The sequence below is a fragment of the Centruroides vittatus genome, unplaced genomic scaffold (assembly GCF_030686945.1).
Source record: "Centruroides vittatus isolate TY-2023 unplaced genomic scaffold, ASM3068694v2 scaffold_2520, whole genome shotgun sequence".
Taxonomy (NCBI): domain Eukaryota; kingdom Metazoa; phylum Arthropoda; class Arachnida; order Scorpiones; family Buthidae; genus Centruroides; species Centruroides vittatus.
Genome location: NW_027122689.1, coordinates 1,450,825 through 1,472,068, shown reverse-complemented (window position 1 = coordinate 1,472,068; position 21,244 = coordinate 1,450,825). Strand labels below are relative to the sequence as shown.

Here is a 21,244-nt window from a genome sequence, read left to right as displayed (position 1 = left end):
TTTTCCTACAAAATTAATACAAATCCTAATATATTTATTCAAAAAATTTTGATTATAACTAAAAAAACTTAAGCGTAAAAATTTAATTAAAAATTCGACGAAGTTTAAAAATAACAGCATACGGAGAGGGGCAAAAATAAGTTAACCGTTTTGTAGTATTGCAATATAAATCGGTTAACTCTCTTTTGGGTGGCCGAATTTTAATTTTTTTTAAATTTTTTTATTTAGAAAATAATTATTTTTATTAATAAAATATAAGCAATTATAAGAATCTCTTGATTTTAACTTTAAAAGTTGTTTTATATTAAACATTTCGCAGGGAGTATTTAAGATTTATATTTATATGCAATAAAATGGAGAAAAATATACAGTTTTATTGAAAATTCTAAAATATTGTAGACATTTGTCATTTATTTTGAGATAAATTTTTGTTTCTTTTTCTTCTTCCGTTCGAATATTTTAATATTAAAATTTATTTACAAAATTACAAAAAAAATGGTAAATTCAGTATCATTCGTAGGGATAATGGTTACTACATAAATATGTATTTTTTTAACCACAAAAAAATACAAAAATCATTTCTAAAATGATTCAAATTAATCATAATTTAAAAAAAATTTAGGAAATTTTAGAATTTAAATTAAAGAACTTCTGTGAAATTTTATCCTTTAAACCGTTCCAAAACATTACTTTCCTGCCATTTAATAAAAAAAATTTGCATGATATGTATGTATTTAATCAAAATATTTATTTAAAATTTTAAATTAATTAGATTAAATTTGAAAATATACACTTTGGCCCGAAGTTAGTTCACTGTTTCCACGTGCTTAAAATATACATCGGTTAACTCACTTCGGACCACCCAGTAGGTGATTCCATAAAACTACATATATATAATTTTAAATAAATATTTACAATAAATTTTCTTAAAAAATTATATTAATGAAAAATTTTTGATTATAATATTTAGTTTAATCATAATTAATCCAAATTTTATATTTTTATATTTATTTTTTATACAGAACTGATGTACAACTATTTGTCATTTTTAGTGTAAACTTACTGCTTGATAAATGACACATACCTCGACTTTCTAAATTTTTTTCCACTTTTTTGGATATATTCGATGCAATATTATCTGATATCAAATATTCTTCGATGTATTTTTCTTCTAAAAATATCTCTCTTCAAAAAAGTTACAAATATTTCACTGAAATGGCCCTAAAAATATAAAACCAAAGCTCCGTAACAGGAGAAAACACACCGAGAAAATTGTTCGCTATATCGAGTGATCGCTAGATCGGGAAACAATTCTTGATGTAGTGATCACTCGATGTAAGGAATTTTCTTTATAATAAACAATTTTGTTGGTCGTTGATGTTTAAATACATTGATGTAGTGAAGATTCAGTTCAGCTCTTTTATAGTTCGTTACGTTGACAGCCCATCAGTTGATTCTTGCTATAGCGAACTTTCGAAATACGGTATTATTACCACAGTATACTCTCGAAATAGTGTATTAGCGAAATAATGTCTTCTTGGCATAGTAATCGTTCAAAATAGCGTAGTCTTGGCATGGTAAACTCTCGAAATAGTGTATTCTTGATATGGCGAATGATTTAGCTCAGAACTGTGAGATCTCACGATATATACAGCTTACTGTATTTAATTATTTATGTATTTTATTGATTTAAAAATGAATTTAATTTCTTTAGATAATGAAGAAGCTTATCGCTTTACAACGACAAACGTTTTATTTTTATGAGCCATACATCACAGCACTAATTAATAATTTAATAAGTATAATTAAAAATAAAGTGATAACTCGGTGTTAGTGTTTGTGTCCAAACAAGCTATTAAACTTTGTTAATTAATTTTTTTAGTAAATTAAATTTCAGTAAAGTATGAACCATAATTTGGTAATAATAATCATAAAAATGTTATTTTTGGGTTCAGTAAGGGAGTTCAAAATTTCCTTGAATTTCTATATTTTAATTAATTAACTAAATAAACAAATATAGGTGTATATAATAATATAAACATTTTAATAAACTGCTTTTCTGTGATATAAATTGGTGTTTAATTGAAGTACGAGTAATGAAATTAAAATAATGTAAATAGTGATTATCGAATTAAAATATTTAATTTAGTAATTAAATAAAATTATTAGAATTTAATTTCTGTATCAGCATTTTTCGAAGGTATAGAAATCAAATCTCGCGGATATGGACCGAATTCGCAGATGAAGAGGCGGATAACCATGTTAAATTTTAAGTGTTTACGTGTAAATGTAGAAATTACTTTAATACGCATTATCTAAAATGATTAATAACAAATTACTCTATATGATTTATGATAAATTACGACTATCGATATTATTTAAGATTTATGACAGTTTCCTTCGTCCTTGAGAAAATTAATTAGAATCTACTTACTTTTCATTTTATTTCATAATTCTCTCGTTTTGTTTGCTGAAATATTTCAGTTTACATAAAATATATTTTTATTACTAGTTTATTTTTGTCTTAAAATTTTTATACAGATTTTGTTTCGTTAAAACAATTCTTTTTAATATTTTAAAATTAAAAACAAGCGCTTATTGCCGTTTAAATTATAAATTTTGTATAAAAAATAACTTTGATAGAAAGCTTCTTATTGGTTAAAATTCTCTAATAAAGGAGAATGAAGGGCACAAAATGATCTTACGAGCTTAAATATAATTTAGAATTAATTGAATTTATCCGAAGGGCTTAAATTATAATGATGACTTCTTTCTTCTTGAAGACATCCTCTTCATCATCTTATATTATGGAAGCCATATGGATCTTAAACTATTCATAGTAAGAAAATGAGTTAAAATTTAGCAAAACTTCAAATTAAATATAGATGCGCTAGGTAAAAATCTGTTTTTAATTAAATACAATTGTGTTTAAGTCATCGTTAAGAGAAAAATTATGTTTTTATCTAAAATATATAATTATTTTGTAAAGCTTCAAGTAGTCGTTTTTATGTACAGTACAATAATATTTACATTACTAGAAAAGGATGAAAATACATAAAAAATTGTAAAAAAGCATCTTATGTTTTTATGTAACTTATAGTTACGTATATTTAACTCTTGTCTAGTTCGATTGATCTGGAATTATATTTAGGTTATATATTTATATACGTAATTAAGTATCGGATAAGATAACTTTTTCTGGATAACTTTTCCAAGTGGTCATAATGTATTTTCGGATCCTATAGCAAACTTTATGCAATAACAATGTTCGTAACTAGTTTAGTAGCATTAATTAAAATTACAGTATAGACAACACATTAAGATCTATGAGAAGAGAGGTAGGAAAGCAAAAAGAGTGATGCCTTTAGAGAAAGATGCATAAGGTTATTGAATAAACAGAGACTCAAATATTTCTTTCCTCCTTCAAATTTACTCTATAAAACATTTTATATGGTTTCTCCATTATTTTGTAACATAAAAATAAAAACTTAATAGAAAAATCCATCTTCAATTCCAGAAATTGTTTCCGAATCAATCCAACATCGAATCGAATTTTATCAGTATTCAATCTTTAAAGTTTTATAGGAGAATTCGAGTGTGGCCATTCTGTCAATTTCGACATTCGAAGCTTCGATCAGTTAAAAGATATCAATTTTTCATTAATTTTTTTTTATAATTAAATAACTCAAAATGAAAATTAGCAATTATAGAATTCATTTTACAATTTTTTCAATTGACTTCTCCTATTCAATCATGATCTTCAGCTTAATAAATGCATTTTTTCTGCTGTCGAGTTTAACATCTGCAATCGATCAATCGTCTTTGTTCGATCTTAAGAAATTCCGATCGATCAGATTGATATCGATTCTATTATATGTCTACATTTCAAAAATATAATCTTTTATATTTAAAAAAAAATAAGAATTATTTTTTATTGCCAAAATTCGTCTAGAAACGCTGAAGTTGTCAAAGTTTCATGAAATTTTGACACTTACACTTCATACAAATTGTGATACCTCTCTTATTAGAGCATTTATAATAAAACGGAACGTCCGTAGAAATGTCTGTCCGTAAATTTTGTGTCTAACTAGACCGTAATTAAAACTAAATTGCGATTAATTTTACATAAATTTGACAAATTTTGAACCAATAAAAATGAGCTTTACAAAACAGCTCCGATTAATCACAGATTTAACTTTTTCCGCTCGACATATTCAATATTTTACAGTAAATTTAAATAAATCGTTTTGAAATGTGCTTATTTATTTAATTTTTTAAGTGTTGTTTTATTAAAAAGCAAACCAAAATTTATTTTAAATTGAATTGCGTATCATTTTTATTTAATATTTTATTAATAAATCTATGTATTTTTATGCTAAATGTTGATGAATTTATCGAAAATATTTTATGCATAGTTTAAATGACCTCTTCGTGTACAGAAAAATCAATATTTCGTATAATTGACATACAGTATTTAAATACTTCGAATGGATTTTACTCGATGTCTGTATGGTTGTTTGACCAAATTCTTAAGCTAATTATCAGTTATTCGTAAAAATAATGTTTTAAAATTTGCATAATGATCTAGAAGCGAAAATGGAATTATTACGATTTCAAAAATTGCACTTCACGCATCGTATCTTGTCGCATCGCATCGTCGCGCATCAAAGTTTCAATAAGTCACGTGTAATAATCGCATTTTCCTTGTAAAATTTCAAAATTTCAAGTAGATTTTACCTTAATTTTTATGCTATCTTTCTTTTACTCCCCCTTGCAACTATATTAAACACATTGCAATTACATTATATATAATGTGATTGCATATATGCAATACACTAATTACAAAAATGGATGCAACACCGCATGCTGTATCCGCATTGCTAATGTTACCCTAATTTTTCAACCTTTAACAGATAGGAATACGACAAAATACCCATTTTTACGACGTAATTGTTCTTGAAAATCCGCCGTAAAGCGAACCGTAATTTCTCACGAACTCGGTGTCGTAAATTCGGTTACGTTCGTGAAACAGTTCTAATTGCATCGCACAAAAGTGACCAATAAAGTGTAGCGATTCATGCATCTATAACACACAAAGGTTGGTTGATTGATTAGTTTCACGAGATAGGACAATGTAACACGTAGGCAATCTACCAACGGGGAACGGGGGAGTGCCTCTCGGGAGGACTTCCTATAGGAAATTAGGCCCTATTTAGGTATTAGACACGTGAATAAAAGTAGAAAATCCACACGGCAGTCCGGTGAGGCGCGAATCCACGACCAGTGTTGAGTGATTTTGGAACTCAGAAGTAAAGACGGGATCGGTCGTAAAGCGGGGAATTTACTGTACTACAATAAAACATTACTTTTAAATTTAATTATGAATTATTTATTTTTTTATAGTAAAATATTTTAAAATAGCGTCTAAATTTAGTTAGAATAATAATAAATCTATATATAAAATAGAGTATTTTCAAAATTAAAAATGGTATTTTATATTTTTAAAATATTTCATTTCAGATTTTTAAAAAATTTAAATATTCTCAATAATAATTTTTTTAGACAAAGGTACTATCTTCTAGAAATTTACTTGGATTTTGTTCTGGTGAAGGATAAATAATCCGTAAGGTGACGTATTTTTGAAGAGAATTGATCCGAATTGAAATTCTAGAAAGCCACAATTTAACCTTATACCAATGGCCTACAATTGATAAAAATTTCAAAAAAAAAACAAAAAAATTGAATATTTCTAAAGAAAATATCAGATTATGTTAAAAATTCTCGAAATTTTTGAATTTTCTTTTATTATTTTAAACTTTTTAGTATGGCACTTTCAAGCTTAGATGGTAATATAATATAAGCTTTAGTAAAGATGTTTGATTATTCATAATATATTAAATACTAGTATACAGGATGGCCGTTAAATAGTGCAAAAATTAGACTACTGTCTTAATTCAAATACTTTATTAGTTATATTTGTAAGGCCTATAAACTTTATGAATTGTCCTAGTTAACTGACTTTTGGAGTACCCAGTGTGTATTAAATGAAATAATATAAAATAGGTTGCAAACTAATGTAAAGTAGATAACATTTTGTCATTTTAATCCATTTTAAGTGATTAAACAAAGTAATATTGACAATTCGTCCGTATGTCTGCCCGTATAAATTAATGAATGTATATAGTTGGAGGTAGGTGGGTTTTCCCACGACCCTTCTTCTTCTTGATGTATAATTGATTTAAGATAAAAAAACATACATTAGCGACAATGAATTTATATATAAAACCAAAAATTAAGTACAAAAATAACAAAAATTCACATAAAATTATCTATAAATTGTTCAGAAAAACAATTATCTTTCCTATTGTGAAAATTGAAATTTCTTTTTGATAAAGCAAAATATAAAAATATAAAGCAAAACTTTTTATTTTGTTTTTTACAAGAAAGCGGCAGAACATTTTTACTCTTATTGGGTTGTAATTTGAAAAAAATTTAGATCTATAAATTCCCGCTGTCGTCCGTCCGTCTGTCATTTCTTAATCTCAAGAACGGAGTTAGATAGATAAAAGAGCCAACCAGATATGAGGCAGGAGGCCAAGATCTAATAAACACGAACTTCCAGTACAAACTGGAAATTATGTTATTTCAATTCAAAAAGTTTTCCCTGAAAGGTGTTAGATAGATGACCGGCACGAACTCTATTGTTAGAGGGAAAGTATAATGTATAGGGACAAGCCACTACTAATTTGATTTCCAAGATATCTTTCATCTTCATACAGTTCATACTTCAAAATATCTACATTTTATTTTTTTAAAGTATGTTTTAAAAATTATCTCATATAAATTTTCTATCTGTTCTACTCGAAATAAGCTGAACATATTTTCTAGTGAATTTAAAATTCAATTTACAGAGGACTCTCGATATAGTGAACAATATTTTGATTCTTTCTATGTAACTCGTTATAGCGATTGATTGAGAGTTCTTTATATCGAAAGCCAACTATTTAAAAGTAAAATTATGACCTTGTTAATTGGATAAGACTTTCATAATTTTATCGGAAAATAGAAAATGTCGACAATGTTTATCTTGTTTTTTTTTATATCAAGAATAGATTCGATAAGATTTGTGAAAATCTTGTTTTCACAGAATTTTCAATAATTCATTGCTTAACAAGAAAATCGATGTCCAAAATACATCAATTGGAAATGTCAAGATGACTTGACGAATGTTTCTTGCTCAGGTTTCCTCTTCCAACACGTCTGGGATTAAAAGTATTTCACTGATTTTATTCAAATTTTAGAAGATATCTTTTTGGTTTTTCTGTTTTCAACCTATTTTTTCCATTTAAATATACTCAAAATTCTCACGTAAAGACAATAAACTTGTAATTTTCATAGTTTAAAACATCGAAAATATATGTTTTAATGAAGGAAACGTCATACTCGAATAAGGCATTTATAGAGTAGAATTTCGAACTCGGACCCATCTGCTAGAAGAGCAACTCGCTCCTACATCATCATCTCATACGCATTGTGATGAAGATTATCACAAAAAGATTGATTATTATATGTATAAAAAGGATTAATTACAAGTTTGTAATGACTTCTAGGTATTTAAGGATTATTAAAGATATAAAGGGTCCAATTTACATTATAATTTAGGAATTAAAGGCTTGTAAATCTAATGAACAGCATAAGGTATCATTGAGGCACAGATAATATCTAAATGTACTGTGCATATCACTAATTATGTTTGATATAAACTTAATTAGAATGATAATAAAAATGGAGAGATTTGAATATAATTAATTAGTCTAGTTTCGTATATTTCTCATTTCTCTATTAATTGATTAAATGTTTTCTTCTTCCTAATTAAAACTGATTATGGAATGTTTTATTGTTACAATATCTTAATTAATAAATAAACAAAAATTTAGGTTTTAATTATGCTTTATACACGTACACATATCTTAGAAGCTTGGAATAAAATTATATTAGGATTTCATTGCATATTCCTAGCTCAAAATAAAGGAGAGAACAAATCATTCTTGCAGCTAAAATAAGATGTAGCATTAAGTGATAGGTTCGTTTCATCAATGTTATTTTATGGTGCAGGGAAGATTATATAACTATCCAACATTTCAGTATTGTAAAAGGCGTTTTCGTCTTTAAAGAAAATAATTATCTCCATAAATCTTGTCTGTTTGATTCTGTCAAAGAATAGATCCATCATGCTTTAAAAGCGATCTTTCGAGAAGATAAATATATAGAATTTTAGTACATTTTAATTTTTAAAAAATGAGAGAAGTTAAATGGAAATGTACAGTACTTATTTAATGGTATACACTCGTATCAAAAAAAATAATAATAATAATAATACGTGTTGTGAAACCTCTAGAATAAAACTCGCATTTTATTAGCGAGAACGTAATGATGTTGGTAATAAGTGATTATAATATCACAGAAATGGCACAACTTTCTGTGGAACAACAATACAATTTAAAGGAACCTTTAGTAACTTGTAGGATCTCCTATTGCCCGGACACACGAAGCAATATAGTTGATATCCTGCGTTGATTTGCCGGAGAATATTATAACTACCGCTCCAAATCCCTCAAGTCGTAGATGGAGAAAGTGTGGCAACGTGACGGAGATTTCTAGGAAACCCTAGCTGTGTGTAGCCGAACATTATCTTGTTTAAAAAAGGCTGTTTGCAGCCCTGTCACGAAATGAGGGCGCAGGATTTCGTGAGCGTAAGCTGTGACGTCAATGTCCCTCGCACCGCTACCAGCAGTTGCTTATAATTGTATAAATGAAGAAATCGCAGATTTTTATGTTTTATGTGTACCCTGCTGTCAAACTAGCGTAATAGATAAACAGGTTACGAAGGCCAAAAACATGATAATATAAATAAAGGTATAGTACTATGAAATCACCCAAATGGTGTATAAAAGCAAACAGTGATAAATTAACAAGAAAATAAATGATAAATATTGTGATGGAATTTGGTTTGTGGATAGTAATACTGTATGATTCGAAGAGAGGAACGTATTCTAATGAATTAAATGGGTAAAGCTGGAGAGGGAATTGCTACCAGAAAAAATGAGAATAAAATTAAAAGGAGATAAGAGTATTAAGAGTCATATTTCGTAGAAAAAGCATTTTTTTTAATATTTACTTTAAGATTATCTTCTCTTCGGCAATTAATCATTTTATTTAGTTTAAAAAAATTAATTTTTTATCTTTTAAAGTTAATTAATTGGCTGGTATACTCTCTTTTTAATCCAATCATTGTTTAAAAGACAAACTGACGTATTCATCACTTTTTGAAAAAATTCGTTTTTAAAAGACGAAGAACGTCTGGAATCACTCACAATACTTGCTTTGAAATATGACGTTTCAAAAGTGAGAAACTTTTCCATATTTTTGAGATATTTGCATCTTTCTAATTCGATATTTTATGTAAATTACATTTATTCATTCGATAAAGAAATTCAAAAGAATTTAATTTCAGTTAATAGAATTCAATCATATTGATTAAAAGACTTTTATATTTTCTAAATGACATTTTCAATAATTTATTTTTTTATTAATTTTAGAAAATTTTTGATCAATTAGATTTAAGTTTAACTTCTAAAATTTTTAAAATAATTTAAATTTGATAAATGATAATGAAATAATCGTGCCATATTATGCCGTATCCTGCTTTGAGATTTGAACACCCCTATTTATGAGAATGAGCTTCTTCTATTCAACGTCATCACATTCTTTGAAGTGTCTACCTCGTGCGGACAGAATATTATTTCATTATTTCTTTATTTAAAAAAATTATACCTAATTTCATATTTTATTTAACTAAACTTATGTCAGTTTGTAAATAACGTTGGAAAGTTTGTTTGTTAATTATTAAAAATTTAGTTTGTTAATTAACAAATTATAGAAATAATTCAATTCTAAGTTTAAAAATATATCATGGGAGGCTGAACTCACAACTTTTGTTAATATATAATGTTATCTTCATTGTTTTAAAGCCAACGTTTGTATTATTTTAATACAAACGTTGGCTTTAAAACAACAGAGCTAGCGGCTTCTATTCGAATAACTGAAAATATTAAATTTAATTGGATTTAAAAAAGGGGAAAAGCTAATAGTGAGGTTGCAGCCGAGGTTCTCATCTCTAAAACGTGAACGTCGAACGTCGAGCGCACTTACAAGATAGCGGCGTTCACGTTTTACAGATGAAGACTTCGGCCGCAACCTCGCTATTAAATATGCACAAAGAGATAAAAAAAAACCTCGCAGAAATTTGACTATAACGACAATTTCCATGAGTATTCAGCAATTATTTAGTTCAATTCAGAGTAAAGTTTAAAAGTTGTCATGTTCTCTGCTAAAAGCAAAAGAAAAAAAAAAAAAAAACTACAATTTTGTGTTTGAAGACTATATTTATTGTTTAAAAGGTTCACAAAGAAACTGATAAATACCTAATTTCTAAAATTAAGCCAGGACGATTTAACAGCAATAAAGAAATAAATTTCTTGTATAAACAATACATACAAAATGTGTCTTTATACAATCTGTCCTTTTTCACGCAGAGCTTTCCGACGTCTGCCTGAGAAAGGACAGATTGTATGAAGACACATTTTGTATGTATTGTTTATACAAGAAATTTATTTCTTTACTGAAACTGATAAATAGTTTAAAGAAAATTTTAAAATGCGTTTTGGTTACATTCCCTATTGAAGGCAACACGATATCATAAAAAGATATACCGTATTTTACGGACTATATGACGCACTTTTTTCTTCGAAAAATTGCCTCCAAAATTCAGGCGCGTCTTATAGTCCGTAAAATACAGTAACTGTAAAAAATATCATTTGAAGTAGTGGGAGCAAGTAAATACATAAAAATACAGAACTATATTCAAACAGAATATCTTTCTATTTGAATAAAGTCACATTAGGCCCATTACATTGTTAGAGAAACGATTGGATAATAAGACTTGATCAGATGACAGGAATAGACGCACGAAAAATGAGAGGATGAAATCATGAAATTTGCTGGATTAACATGAAAGAGAACAACAGGAATAGATGTAACTACGAAACCTTTAGTTTGGTTTAATGGGATATAGCAACGCAAGAGGTGGGCGATCTTCCGAGGAGGATGTCTTCCGGGCGGACTTCCATGGGAAACTAGCCCCTATTCAGATGTTCGACACGTGAAGTGAACCGGCAAGCCCATTGGTGAGGCGTAAACCCGTGAACAACTACCAATGTTCAGTGGCAGTTGACACTGAAATCTTATTTTAAAAAGGAATGTCTAAAAATATATTTTATTATATCTATCTTTAACAAATATAAAAAACAACCGAAACACTATAATAATGTTTTAAATCTTAATTTAAAAAGAAATTAGGACCAATGCAACATGTATTAGTAAATTAATTCCAAATTTTCAAATCTCATCTTCCTCTTTCCGAGATAATTAATTGATTTTAAATCAAACGTCAGACTTTTTAATATTAAATTTCTATATTTTTAAACATTTTAAAATACAGTTAATCGAATTTGCCCAACTTAACATTTACATATTAAATTTAATGACATATTTCTTGATTGATCATAAAATATTTAATTCATTACTTTCTGACAGATCAATGAATGGATCTGAATTTAAACGGGAATATTCTTTAAATGAAACTATTAAAAGAATTCAAATGCTGCTGGTTTAAAGTTGTAATTGGAATTATTTAGTAATATGTCGCATAGTCGCGGGGGAGAAAGAATAAGAGTTTGCTATTTTCTCTCTCCTGACTGCTACAAAATATCAAGCAATTGACACATGCCACTTTCAGGCCTTTTACTTTTTATAAATACAGTATTAAATAATAATCCTAACAAATTTTTGGACAGTAGCGAGATTGAGGCCGAAGTTTTAAACGCGAAAACGTGTACGTCGGACGTTCGGCGCCGCTTTCCTGTAAGCCTAAAAGTTTGACAATGGTGTTTGGAAAGTCAGTGGAATCATGCTCGACATTCCAAACGTAATTGTCAAACCTCTAGACTTACTTGTTAGAAGAAAGCGGCGCCGAACGTCCGACGTACACGTTTTCGCATTTAAAACTTCGGCCTCAACCTCGCTAGTAACATTAATGCATATCAAAATAATATTATAATGCAGATTGGACGATAGAAATCGTTAATAATGAATAGAGAGGTTGCGGCCGACGTTTTCATCGCGAAAACGAACGTCGGACGTTCAGCGCCGCCTTCCTGTAAGCCTAGAAGTTTGACAATGATGGAATCATGCTCGACGTCCAGTGTCAAACTTCTAGGCTTACAGGAAGACGGCGCTGAACGTCCGACGTTCGTTTTCGCGATGAAAACGTCGGTCGCAACCTCTCTAATTATGAAGATAAAAGTAAATTTCACTTTTTAATAAAAAGTAATAAAAAATTATCGATAATCACCGAAAACATAAATGAATGTATTTTTTGAAATAATACTAATGTAAAGGTGCCCCTGGCAGCAAGTTCGTAAAACTTACACGAATAACCGAAAAAAAATTATAGTGAACTCGCAATGAATAAAAACTATTTAAAATTATTTTAGCAGCTTGGAAGCTCAAATTCGAAGATTTGAAATCCGAGCTGTTTAATGGAAAAACTGCAATTCCTCCTCTGTGAACTATAGATGTGAGGAAAGATTAACATTTCGGTCACCAAATGATTCTTTCAGGCCTCGGTACTGAGTGATCTCAACACACTCGATCTATAAACTATTGTTAGAATAGTCTTAATAACCTACCTTAAATTCACCAATGGCCGAGTGGATAAAACCACTGAAAACTGGTAGTTGGTATGGATTAGCGCCCTATCAACGGCTGCCCACTTCTTCCGGGTTATTTCTTGTGTCTTTAAAAAGGGACCAGTTCAATCCTGTAGCCAGGAATAAATTGGGAGCGACAGAAGTAAGCTGTAAAAATTTTGACTAGTATCAGTCAGCACTGGGCTATTAACTACAGTCTAAGTGTAAGAAAAGTAACAGTAGCCCAAGTTTACGTGATGAAAGCGAAAAAATATATTACATAGGCTACTAGCAGTGAGCTCGGCGTTGCTCGGGCAGAAAGTAACTATAGCGAAGATTAAGATTATTAGATTATAGCCGATCTTACCCGTTTTCACCGGGTGCTAAGAACTATGATAACCTTACTTAAATAAAATGATTAATTTTAAATTCTAAAATTTAAGAAAACTTGTTTGGAACATTATATTTCGAATTTGTAACGAATTCAAATATTCTTTCAAATTCGTTTATTTTGGATTTATTGTTTTTGGGTTACCCGAACAGTGGAAATGACTAAAATATAGTATACATTTTGGAAATTAATAAATATGTGCCATTATTTACTTTCCTTTTTTATTATTTACACTTTATACTGACTAAAACTAACTCTCTCCTCCTTTTCCCTGGGAGAGTTGAATTTCTAAAAATCCCTTCTTAATGTGCATGGCATACCTTACTAAAACGCAGTCAAAAACGCAAAAAACCGCATTTAAAATAGTACAGTAGAAGCCGAGTTCTTCAAAGTAGTCCTTAATCCTGTACCTCTTCCCCGAGGGGGATTTCCAAAAATTTTTTATTATGGTGCATTCTCATGGCGTACCCTACTAAAGCGCAGTTAAAAATAAAAAAATCTCATCTAAAACAGTACAGTAGAAGCTGTCTCTTAGGATAAGCCTTAATCCTCTCCCTCTCCCCGTAGGGGGAATTCGAAAAAGCCCTTCTTAGTGTGTTCTCGTGACGTACGCTAACTGTGTACCAAATTTCAACTTTCAACTCCTAACCGTTTGGGCTCTGCACTTATTATTATTATCATCATTATTATTATCAACCCATCTCGATTATATTATAAGATACTACATATAGGCACTACTGACTAAGATCTATCAGGTGCTAAGCTGAGATAGCTTAGCACCTGGTAGATCTTAGCCCCCTAGTGCTATGGCTCAACAAGTTTCCCATAGAAAGTCTTCCCAGAAGGCAGATTGCCCATGTTGTGTTGCATATCCCGTCAGTTCAATCCGTTTGTTTAAGATTTTCATATCAAACCCAAGTTTCTAGACAGGCGATTTCGTATAACATAGTTGTGAAGTTACTATAAACTTTACGTAATGCGAAATCGTGACGAATACGAGACTAAATGCCGTCAGGAAAAGCGAATTATGTTCGAAATCTAACAAAAAATCTGTCAAGTTTGCAGGAACAAAAGATCCTGCAGCAACAACAATTCTAATTTTCATTTTTTACAGTCCGGATTGTCGTATAATTTAAATTTGAACCTTGTTCAACGTATGATATCTCCTCCTTTTTCAACACAATTCAAAATTTACATATTTGATTCTACAAAAATAAAGTTTCTTTTCAGCGGTGCTGTTTTTACTTGAACTCAGCATATTCATAACAAAGAAATTATTCCAGTATGATTCTTTAGAAAAAGTTTACTTCCTTAAGAAAAAGTACTTAGAAAAATTAATCACCAATCAAATAAAATTCTAAATAGCACTTTTTAAAACTTAAAAATCACAAACAGCACTCTTCGTTGTCAAATAGTTTATTTAATGGTTTCTAACAAGCTAAAGTTCTGTAGCATTGAACCTATCAGGGAATTCCCCAGCAGAATAAATTGTGAGATTTCCTTTTTTTTTTTTTTTTTTTTTTTTTTAAAGCAAGCGGATCGACAATGGGGATTCACTGAAAAAATGAAAATGTCAAAAAAACTACATCATTACACAAATTACATGTCAAAATTACAAAAATTACAACAGGTTGCAATTCTTTAGCCGTGCTAAAGGGAAACCGTGTTATAGAAATTTCATTTTATACGAAAATTGCCAGTATATGTTAAATTTAAATTTTAATGTAAACAGGCAACTTACGAATAAGTCTATGATAAACACAATTCCCCTAAAAGTAAAAGAAAATAATGGATTAAATTGACGGGATAAGACAACGCAACACGATGGATCAGAAAACACTTGTACCTTCCTGACGTCTTTCGATGGGAAATTGGCCCCTATTTACGTGCTACATACGTGAAGAAAACCCAGAAAACTCCATGTGGTTAACCCCTTAGTCTGATGCAAAACAACGACCAATTACCAGTTTAGAGCAGTGTTATCCATTCCGCCACTGGTGGACCACAATAATTTTAACATACAAATGTGTTTATATTCTTTCTAAACTTCAAAAAAGTATATTTGCAATAATAATAATAATTATTATAATAATTATAATTATATATATATATATACACACACTTTTTAGCACGCTCCACAATAGTGGTGAAGTGCTTATGTTAGGACTTTTGTCCGTCGTCAGATTTCCACGCGCATGGGCAATGATTTCACCTGTAAAAACTCTTTTCAGACTTATATTTCTTCTTAGAATCGAAATAAGTCAATTGAAGTCTTTGTATTAATGATAACATTTCTTCACATTCAATTCTTTTATTTCATATATTGAACTTTAACTGGATTATTGTAAATTAAAGACAAAAAAACCTATTCCAGCAACTATTTTTAATTTTATCTAACGCTTTCGACTGTATGTAGCCATCGTCAGGATCGAACGCTATGAATAGAATTCTTTAACGTTTAAATATTATATTCTAAACTAATGGTTTAGAACGTAATTTTTAAACTTTTAAGTCTATAAACCACATCCCTTAGGCTGGACTCACACTTACAGAAAAACACCACTGAAAACATAAACTGAAAGCCAAATCCAGAAAAATTTTGCCTAAATTTTCTGGAAAATCAACTCGAGAGGGGCTCGGTGGAAAATTTTTTCTGGCCGTAAGATGTAGATGTCGACCAATCAGATCCCTGGAAGCGATGACGCGATGTCACCGATGTGGCGGCTGTGCCGAAAACGAGAAACCGCGTGAACTGCCCAGCGGCCATTTTGACACGTGTTGATAGTCGCGTCGCTGCTTCAAAATCACGGAAGCTCAGAAAGAAAAAGTCAAAGGTGACCGATAACTGTGTTTAGCTTGAATTGGTGGGAGCCGGAATGATTGTAAATGTAGGGCGAAAAGTTTGTTATTTTTTTATTCTGTTTTTCTTTTCTTTCACGATTTTACGTTCGAAACACGGAATTCACACTGAACGGAAAATTGTCGTTACGGTTACGTGAGCTTTTTTTTCTGTAAGTGTGACTTCAGCCTTACTGTATATTCAGTGAAAAATTCTTCTGAACAACAACTTGATTCCAAGAATTTATAAAATTTATTTTAAACAAAATTAATATTTGATTCACTTTTGTGGAACGTGCTATCAGATCGACTTGACCAATCTTGTTACGAATAATAATACTGATTTTACGAGGGAAACAAATGCTGTGGTTGAAAATAAGCTCCAATTATTTTCTTGAAATCCAATTAATATAATTTGAATTCACTATACAATTATCTTTTTTCAAATAATGTTAACCTCTATCTACATTCAATAACACGTAAGACATCACATTCCCTGTTTTCATCCGCCGTTTTAAATGTATACAGCGTCCTCTACATTTCTTTGTAATCGTCATAATGCATAGTGCAATCTGAATACAGTACAGTACTTTGTTAAAGCATATTCGTAAAATAAATTTTGCATGTACAGAAATTACATTTGGCAATATTTTATCGATAACCAAGTCCTATTTTTACAAACAAATTCGCCATTATAAAGGACATCTTTCGTAGAATGGAACTACAAAGAAATGTTTATCACACTCAAAGGTGCAAGTTACGAATAATAATACTGATTTTAGCGTAAAATATATTCATTTACCTTATTTTCCTTTAGTTTTAGTGTGAAAGACAATAATTTTTATTGCAAACTAGCAAACGTGGAGTTAGTTATTTGTAGCTCGTGTCTGACTCGGTATTTTTGCTAACTGCATTAATTTTTTGGTCATACATCATCTTGATGACACACACACGCTTTTCTGTTTAGTTAAGAAACACAGCGTTTTTATCTAGTAGCAAAACACTCCGATTTACTTATCTGATTTCTTTTTATTTAATTTTTTTAATGCTTGGACAGCTGTTGTAGACAACGTACACCATCTTTCAGGATTGTAGATCGTGTTCACATGATCGAAACAAATTCTTAAGAAACTATAAACTAACAAAAGATTTTCTGTAAGAATCCTTGACATTTACTTACCATAAAAGCATTAAATTATATTTTAATTATTTTTACATAAATAACTCAGTAATAAATCACAATAAAATTACTTCTACAAATATCAAAGACACTTTTAATTAGTAATAAACTAACATTAAAAATGTAATTTAATTATACTTGAGTAATTAAATTTATTTAAATACAAAAACTAGTTTTATTCTGACATAATGAAATTATTAAATAATTAAAATGCGTACTTTTTACTGAAAAATTAAAAATAGATTTAACTATAAGATTTATTTATAAACAGAACTTGACGAGGAAAGTCGTGCGTTCTGTTCTCTGTCGGGAGTCCGAACTAACACGTAATGCTGTAAAGTACAATAATGTTTTCATGTGTAAAATACTAAAAACCTAAGGCTCGTAAATTTTATTATATATCTTCACGTAACAAATAAGAATTTGGCTTCACTAATATGATTTAATTACTATTTCGACGGTATCATTTAATTCAGACATAAATCTATAAGAATAATTTTATAAAAATACTTTAAAATCAATTTATGTATCTATACGTGAACAGAAGATATCGATTCCTCATAATTTGATTTAAAACTTATTTTTATGAAGTTTATTTTCATAAATTGAATTCATTTTTTTCGTTACTATAGCAATCGAAAATTTAAATTTCCATAAAGATTCTGTCCTTGATATCTATTTAATTTATCCAAAAATCAATTTAGTCTGGAAAAATTGCGTTATAAATTATATATTTTGCCCTATCTGCAAAGAATTTACTGAAAAATAAGAAGAGTGATGAGTATATTTAATAAAATTTATGAATTCTTATTTGTTCCTTAATGTGTTTTTTAATGATACTTATTTATATAAACTTAAAATTATAGAAATGAACTCACGTCTCAAATTTTTATTCTATTAATTTTTTGTTAATAAAATGCATTACGTTCTTTTATTTTAAAAATTTATTAATTTTTTTTATTTTAATAAATTATTTGGAATTTATTTTCTTATTTCTCGTAATTTCAGTCCATAAAATTACATAAATAAAACACAATTTATTTTTAAAAATAAATTGTATCTTAAAACGCATTTCGACACGATTTCCGTTCAAAATTCCTACAGAAAAGTATTGTAAAAATTTTAAATTTCTAGAACTTTTGCTATAAAATTTAAGAGAATTTAAATATTTAAATTTGTCTTTATTTTATAATGGCTAATTTCTGTATGTTTAAGTGATTTAAATGATATCTTTTTATTTATAGAGCGTGTCAGTCTCAGTGTCTGTTCTTACGCTCACTTTCATATCCATTGACCGTTGGTATGCCATCTGTTATCCTTTCAAGTTCAAGAGCACAGCAGGAAAAGCCAAGGCAGCCATATTTTCTCATTTGGATCACTTCCTTACTCTTGGTATTACCAGACGTGATTGTGTTGGATACGAGAATACATCCGAGTTTAAAAGTGGAAACACACTACTTGACTGATTGTGCTTACACGTGGAGCGACGACAACACCCAAATTTATCAGTTGGTTATTGTTCTTATACTATATGTAGCACCCTTCGCTCTCATGTCGGTTCTTTACTACCAAATTGCTCGAGTTCTTTGGAATAAGAACATTCCGGGAAGTGGTGAATCCGAACTTACTAATAGATCACGTAAGAAATTTATTTTTATAAGTCTACAACGTATATTAAAGTTCACTTCAAGTTTAAAATAACATAAATATGATTATATAATATTTTGAATAAGTAAAATAATTTAATTATATTAACTTAATATTATATTAATGTTTAATAAATAATTCAATTTTTCCCAATTAATTGTATATTTTATGTTTTAATTGTTTAAAACTCAATATTAAACAAATTAAATTTATGAGCATAAATAGTCCTTTGCAATACATCTAAGATATGCTACTACAAATATTTATGACATCTACGCTGATTGGTTTAATATGTTATCGATTTAACAACGATTGGTGAGAGGATTAAGGGTGGGAGGAGATTTCGCTTATTTTAAATTTAGGACGGATTTACATAATTAATATATTATTTAATGTTTAATATATTTAAAAAATCTAAAAAATTATTTATTTTTAATAAAAAAATAAATAAAATTATTTTATAATAATTTTTATTCAAATATTAAATTATAAATTATCAAAAATTAAGAAAAATCCTTTACGATGTTAAAAGAGCAATTAAAATATATTAAAAAACTTCAAATTAAAATAACTGAAATAAAGTTTTATACTTTAATTAAAATAAAAATTATTTATTTATGACTTTTTTGTTTTAATTTTATAAATTTAATTTCAACATTTAAATTTTTATCATAATAATTATTGTGTTGAAAATTTATTTACGACAAAAAGAAATATAAAATAAATAAATATAAATTAAGTTATATTATAAATATATATAAATAAATATAATTTTTTAATTTTTAATAATTTAATTGAAGTATTTTATAATCAAATTCTTTGAACAACATATAATAAAAATTAATGCATTAACCGAGTTATAAAAAATGCGTTAGAGGTTGAAATCTTATAGTAAATAAATATTTATTCAATTTTTTAATTTATAATTTAAAATATTATAGAAAATTTTTACTACTCCCAGAACCCTTAAAGTTTAAATCAGCCAATAGAGGATACATTAGAAAAATTCTGGATTAGTTTGTAATATTTTATTTTTAGAATAACTTAAGAAGAAAATCAAAAAAGTTTTTGTAAAAATAAGGAAAGTGTGTAAGTCTTCCACAAGTAATCAAATATAGACAGTGGATAAAGTTATAGAGTTCACAAGTGAAGAAAAATGATGTACTTCTTACTTTAATTAATTAGAAAACAATTGATATCGATCTCTTTGTTCGATTACACTTATATTTTCTCTCGTTGACTAAATTTAACACATGTATTTTATACATGTTCTACAAAATATAATTTATATATATTAAAATATTAATTGTAATTATAGTTTAAATTCAATATCGACAAAATTCAACATATAGGCTAATATAAATCTATCTAATTGAAAATAATTCCTTTATCTAGAGCATATTTTAAAATATTTTTTATATAAATTGCAGAAATTTTTAAAAATAATTCAACAACAATACAGATTTTAAAATGAAAAAGTCGTGTTTAAATCAGCTAAAATTTTAAAAAAAATAATAATAATTTAAAATAAATTTATTATATTTTTTTTTATTTAAAATATTTTAAAAATAAGAATTAAATGAAAATTATTATAAATTTATTTTTATTTTTTGTAAAGACTTTTTATAATAAATATTAGTTTTTTAATCGCTATAGATCAATTTAAAACATTTAAACATTAATTCTAATTAGATATTTTTGTTTATTGCATATTTAAAAACTTTTTACATCGTGCACTACTGTTACGTAATAATAAAAATAACAAATACTTAATAAAATTGAAACGATGGGGGAAAATACATTGTTACGTAATAAGCTATTTTACCGTTTCGTTATTACGTAATACGACAGCACAAAATTTTCCATTATTACGTAGAGTCATAATTTCTATTATTACGTATTTGTTATTTTTACTATTATTACGTGAAAATAACGCTGAATGAAAAATTTTCTAGGTAGTAATTTCTCGTCAATTTTACTTTATTATTATTGAAACAAAAAATGATTTTAAAAAATTTGATTTCGGCTTTCACCAGTCAATCGTTCAGCCCCCAAAATCAATAAAACTTCTATAAATTATTATTTTTTTTAATTAAGTTTTATTTTAAAAGTAAATGAAACCTTACTAATTGTAAAATTTCTTGTAAAAGTAGCAAAGAAAACTGAAAGAAACGGTGCCTTGCGACACACCACATCACAAGCAACTTTTGCAGGACAAATCAGATCAAGAAGGAAAGCAGCTAAGATGCTTATAGCTGTTATTGTCATGTTTGGTTTGTGTTATTTACCAGTACATCTTATAAATACTCTTAGGTAAATATATAAACCTTCTAATAAAACATTTATAAATTATTATTATAAATTATATTTTTATTTGCA

At 28.2% G+C, this 21,244-nt stretch overlaps 1 pseudogene; it reads left to right on the top strand.

Annotated features, from left to right (window-relative positions):
• The window catches only part of LOC136987611 (orexin/Hypocretin receptor type 1-like), a 61,703-nt pseudogene that overhangs the window by 39,952 nt on the left and 507 nt on the right, over window positions 1-21,244 (top strand).